A 6,117-nucleotide genomic window follows, 5' to 3' on the forward strand; every position below is an offset into this window, starting at 1 on the left:
TCACGGAGGGCGGCCTGTATTTATTATTAATTAATTATTATTAATTATTATTATTACACGGTCTACGCAGTTTTTAGGCATCTCCGTTAGGGTTTTCTAATTTTATTTTACAAGGCACAAACTATAGCTCTTAGTTGAATGTCGCCAGGTATGCTTTCTCTTTTTCCGTGTCTTTCTACAACTGTGTTCTGTGACTCAACTGTATAGTGTTAATATCAGTACAGACTTGTCTAGTTGACCGTATAAATAATGTTTTCCCTTCTCGTAGTCTCTATGGCGTGTCTTTATGGAGAAATAAGGTTCTCACGGGTTCGGTTCCCTTTGCGTTTAGAGAGACCAGGTTCAGGCAATTATATATATTTTTATTATTGGTTGCATGTCGTCTCATTTTTTTTTCTTTTCCCTACCTGTTGGAATATGTTCGTGAGCATAATGGTCATAAATTATGTTCAGGGTTTCCAGATTTATTTATATGTGGTTAAAATGAATGCTTCTATTTAAAAGGGGAAATATTTCTACATGTGCATATAGTTTTCCAAGAGTGTACCATTAATTGATTGTTGATAATAAAAGCCAAAAGCAAACATAGTTACGGTGCTCTTCTGACTTCTTGTTAGGGCTTTATTTGGGGGGAGGTCTCGGGGTTATTTCTGAGAGAGATCCAAGGCTCATGTCGCAGAACCTGAACTGTGTCGTCAAGAAAAGATTTGCTCAGTAGCATCCATCTCCGTTACCATCAGGAAGACCATAACTGCCCGTCCCATCATTACTGCCTAATTGTGCCCTTATTAATTATTTGCAAACGGGCTGACTGGGGGGAGAAGATGTGTCAGATTTGACCTTTTGTCACTACCTCGGAAACTGGAGATGGACAATGTTAAGGGATATCCATTAAAAGGAAAATAAACAGGGCAAAACCCACAGGCTGCAGAGAGCCTTCGCCAGCCCTTAGAGCAGCACTTCTGGTGCTGCATCCTCTGCGGACAGCGAGGGCAGGGAGCGGGGCGGCCTCGGGCTCGGCTCCCCCCGGGCCGGCAGCTCCACCCGGCGGCCTCGCACAGCGGCACCGGGCTGCGTTCAGCGACGGGCAGCGGCACCGGGCAGCGGCACCGGGCAGCGGCACCGGGCAGCGGGACCAGCAGCACCCGGCCCTGCCGCCCGCGGTCCTGGCCTGGCCGCTCCCCCGCAGCCGGGGCCGGTGTGCGGGGCCCGCGGGGCACGGGGGGGCTGAAGGCACCCGGCGCTGCCAAGGGGAGCAGGCAGCTCCAGTTCTGTGGGAACGGAATCCCCCAGGCAAGGACAGGTCCCTCCCCGAGAGGAGCCGGGCTCGCCATCTCAGTGCCCCCTTCCAGGGCAGCGCTTGGAGCTAGGCACCCCCGGGTTCGCTGCAAGGGCGTCGGGGCGATGAACTCCGTCTGACTCTGGCACAGTCTGTGGAAAAAAAGAAAAAAAAAGAAAAAAGAAAAAAAAAAAGGGAAAAAAAGTCTGTCGGTTTGGCAGAGAAGCAAACTTTGCAAGGGCCTTGTCATCTGCAGTGTGCGACATCTGCATGGCTGGGGGGCTGGGGAGAGCACAATTAAAAATGTGGCAAATGGAGCAAGGGCTGTTTTGCTAATAAAGTACTTGAAATATCATGTTTAAAATGCTACAATAAAATATGCAGTGCATTTTATGGAGGAAAACAACTAGAATGCATTTTTAAATACGTGTTTTGTTTTATTGTGGGCAGATTTTGCCATTTTACTTTTTCTTCCAGAAGTGATTCCATGATCTAAGAATATCTTTGTTAAAAGTAAATGGACTGCCTCTAGGAATTAACCAGCTGAGGAAGCTGAGCAGTTCTGCTAATAGTGATCTACATGGAAAGGTTTTCCTGCTGGAGAAGCTGCAGTTCTCAATCTGCTTTACCATGGCTGAATCGACCCCTGAGCTTTTAGAGAAGGTCAAACCTGTATTACCAGTAAAGCAACCAACCAGCCAGGGGTGATTTACAGATATCTCTCCTGGACAGGCCTTGTGTGTGGAGATGGTGAGGTTAGATTTTATGGCATGCAGTTGTACTTCGAAATCATCAAGGGATGACAACACACTACTATTTTTTGGTCAAGTTCACTATTTTGCCTGCCAAAGTTGGGCTTTATTTCCAATACAGAGGCTTCAGCTTCTAAAGTGGACCTAGCTGCCTATCTGCTAGACCTCTCTTTTCTCACACTGTAAACTGGTTTGCATTTTGGTCTCTCTTCTTCCTGGTAAGTTAAATAGACCGTGTTCTTTATGTTTCTCACAATCCCTAAGGCTCAAACATCTACAGATTTTCCAGATACAGAACCACTCTCTCCTGTTTCTGAAGATGCCTTGCAGAAGGGATGCTAGGATAGTACCAAACAGTGCAGTGTCTCTCTCAATAATGGTTCATACAGGGCTAAAACCACCTCTGTATTTCTGACCACAATTTTCCACTTAGGTATTTAAACTTATCATTAGTCCTTTTTGGAGACTTCTGCCACTGACACATAAGCTTTTCCCAAGCCACTGCTTTCCATATTCTGGTCACCCCCAGAGCAAGGGGAGCCACGGGAGGCCTGAGGCATATTGCACTCCCATCTGTAAGGGCCAGTGGGCCCATGGCAGATCAGTTGGAATGGTTAATTCATCAACCTTCATGACTGCTCAGTCAGGTAGAAATGGATGGTTTGAAAATATACAAAGTTTACTTCTCCTGCCTGTCTGAAAAGGCAGGAGCTTGAAAAAGGAGTATCAGTTAAATCAATAACCTAAGGATTGCTGCTAGAGGAAGGCCATGGGGCATCCAGCAGTGCCCAGGCAGGAAGAGGATGCCAAAAGGCTGCTTGCCAGTGGTACCAGTCAGGGCTGAACAGGAAAGATGGTCCTTAAAACTGAGATGTTCTCTGGGGCTCACAAAGCAAGGAAGTCTGGACAAAAGGACCTGAGAAGCCAAAAGATGCTCCAGTAAAGAAATGAATGTAGGGGCTTTTATTTTTCTTGGGTTCACCCCCTCACATTGTTCAAATAAATGATAATTCATTAAACAATCCAACTCAAATTCAATATGATCATATTGCATTTTGAAGAGTTTGGAGGTAAATTCACATTATATGTTTGGAACAATTTGAATATTTCATTGTTTGCTCTTTTAAATACCAAGAGCTAGAATTCAAGTCTAATGTTGAATTTGGCTCTTGCACACACTCTCACTTCTTTCCAATTTGAGCAGAAAAATTAATTCCTGATTGCAGTTTGAATCTCTTTGATGGATGCATAATGATGCAAATATTAATTTTGCTACTAAGGAATACGAGGCCAGCATACAGGGAAATTACAATTAGTACAAACAATCCCTTTCAATGATAAGAAAATGTGTCTAAATTGTTTAATCTTTATATATTTGCACTTATTCAATAGAGTTATCAAAGTGTTACTGACCAATGGGAAAAGCAGATATCATGATAAGTGCCAGTGGTCCATCAGATCATAATAAACATTATGAATACATTAAACATATTAAAGAGGGTTCTTAAACACTCTTTTCCTCCCACCTTTTTTTTTACACAGTTGAAGTGTACCTGGCAGGAATCCCCTGAATGAGGCTGACCCCAGCCAAGGCTGCCAGCTTACTGCTGTGGTCTGAGGCATGGGCTCTTTCTGAAGCCAAAATCTGGGGTTTCTTTACATGGAAAGCATCACCACTGTACAGAGGGGGAATGGGACCCAAAACTCACTGTTAATTCCTAGACACCTATGAAACTAGTACCTGTCAGTACCTCTCAATGCACATTTGGCATGAATATTAACAGTAAAAAACCATTAATGTATAGATTACCCTCATTATCAGTAAAACAGATCAGCTCTGTGAAGCCTATATATCAATGGGAGGTGAAACTTTCTATTTCTGCCACCAATTTAATTTGTTCTTTTACAAACTATTACCCAACAACTGCTATGAAATAAACTGGTGGCTTCAACTGGGATGCTACTATAATCTGAAAATTAAAGATTATAAATCTGATTATTTCCATCTTAGAAAAACACCTTTGTCCCTTGTGCTTCACACAACAGCTCATCATGTAGGCCAAGGAATGATTTGAGAGGAAAACCATTTTCTTGATTTGTGGGAAATTCATCCAGAAACAGCTCAAGAAATTTTAGTCATGAAAATAAAGCTCATGCTTTCATCTTTTAGGATGAAAATTTCCTTCAGAGAGAGGAAATGCTCTTTTGGGCTGATCCTTGTCGTGACTATCATATCAACAGGAAATGAAAATATTCGCAATTAAAAAGAAGTATTATTATTAATATAAACGTATATAAATTAAAATAAGTATTATTTCATACTAGTATTACTAGTATGCCTTCTTATTCCCATTTCTTTCTGAAAAAGAGGTAGTAAGAGAATTCCAGTGGCATCTCTTGCTGCTTCAAAGAGTATTTAAATTGCATTTGAAGTCTATCAACAGTATTAGATAAAAGTTCAAGCGGTCTTGGGAAGTACAAGTGAGCAAAACTCTGCTTTCCAGCAGTCTGAAATCTGATGTCAGCACTGAGGCCTCTATCATCATGCTTAACACATGGATGGGGTCTTCAGAAGCATTCCCTTGAGTATTGTTTCACAGAAAGATATCTATAGAAATAGAATCAATATATTAATTTCTCCTAAGAGGAAAGCCTATCCAGGGAAGAAAGCACATATTCTAGGAATTTCTGTGGTTATTCATTACAGAAAAGAAGTGGAGGCTGTGAAACCTGTGGCTGAGAGAACTGGTCATTGGCATGGACATGGCATTCAGGAAAGTTTGGGTTGCTCCTTTCAGAGGCATGCATCACACAGAGCACCCAGATGGAGCTGGGAGGCTCAATGCCTTTGAAAGTTAATTCACTTATTGAGACCTCCTGAGAGAGTGCCTGCAGCAGCCCCTGTCCAAGGACACAGCCACAAACACCTGTGCTTTCAGGGCAGGTAAAACCCCATGTATGGTTTGGAGGGCAGAGGATGGGGGCTGATTCACCTCAGCCATGGCAGGGAGTGGGAGGCTCATTCAGCCTCATCCCATCCCATCCCATCCCATCCCATCCCATCCCATCCCATCCCATCCCATCCCATCCCAGCCCCAGCCCAGCCCCATCCAAGCCCAACCCATCCCAGCCCAGCCCCAGCCCAGCCCCAGCCCAGCCCCAACTCAGCCCCATCCCATCCCATCCCATCCCAGCCCTAGCTGGCTGCCATGTCCCAGCTCACTGCCTTTTCCCCTGGTGACAAGGGAGATGAAGCTGAGCTACCTGCAGCCAGCTGTGGCACCCAGCAGTTACTGACATTCTGGGCTCATTTCCAACAGGAGCCAGGAATAATCCATTCCCTCCTCCTGCTTCTCTGTGAGTAACCATGGACAGGCTGGGTTGGGCTCAGCACTGGCCTGCTTTCCTTCTGTGAGGCTCTGTGCTGCTTTCTGCCACTGTGGCTTCCTGGGGCTTGTAGGACTCTCTTCCAGAAAAGAAAGCAAGAATTCAGCTTCAGTGAGTCCTTGTGTGTTTGTCTCAGCTTTGCAGATGGGGAGCAGCAGCAGAGTTGCTACAAGGTAGAAATTTTCATTTTCATTGAGGTTTATCACAACTGTGTTAGAGGAGTTCCATGCAATGTACAGTTACAGAGATACATTCCATAGGCTGTCACAAGCTGCAGGTTATTCTTTTTTTTTTTTTTTTCAATTTAAAGAGTCTGACATTACAATTTGAAATAATCTCAAATCAGTGTTGTCAGGAGAATTCAGAAGCTCTTGCTCCTGTCTTTATTTCACAATATCAAACTGTTTCTAGAAAGAGCTACCAAAATATTTGTGCTCTATTATCTTTAAAATGGTTACCAAAAGGTGTGAACTCTGAAAAGAAGCAGTTCAGGAATCTCCATAGATAATATTGCAAAAAAATACTGCCACAACTAGCATGCCAATATCTGAGGAACTCACTTTAATGGCAAAGTTTTTTTTATTTAAAGGCTGTGTCTCAATTTTTAAAACCAAAATCTCCTTACATCTGGAAGAAGAGGTAGTTAAAACTCTATCTGCTGCTACTGCCTGCGCTTGTAATGCATTATGTGACAGCTTA

Source organism: Zonotrichia albicollis, chromosome 5 (genome assembly GCF_047830755.1).
Source record: "Zonotrichia albicollis isolate bZonAlb1 chromosome 5, bZonAlb1.hap1, whole genome shotgun sequence".
NCBI classification, from domain to species: Eukaryota; Metazoa; Chordata; class Aves; order Passeriformes; family Passerellidae; genus Zonotrichia; species Zonotrichia albicollis.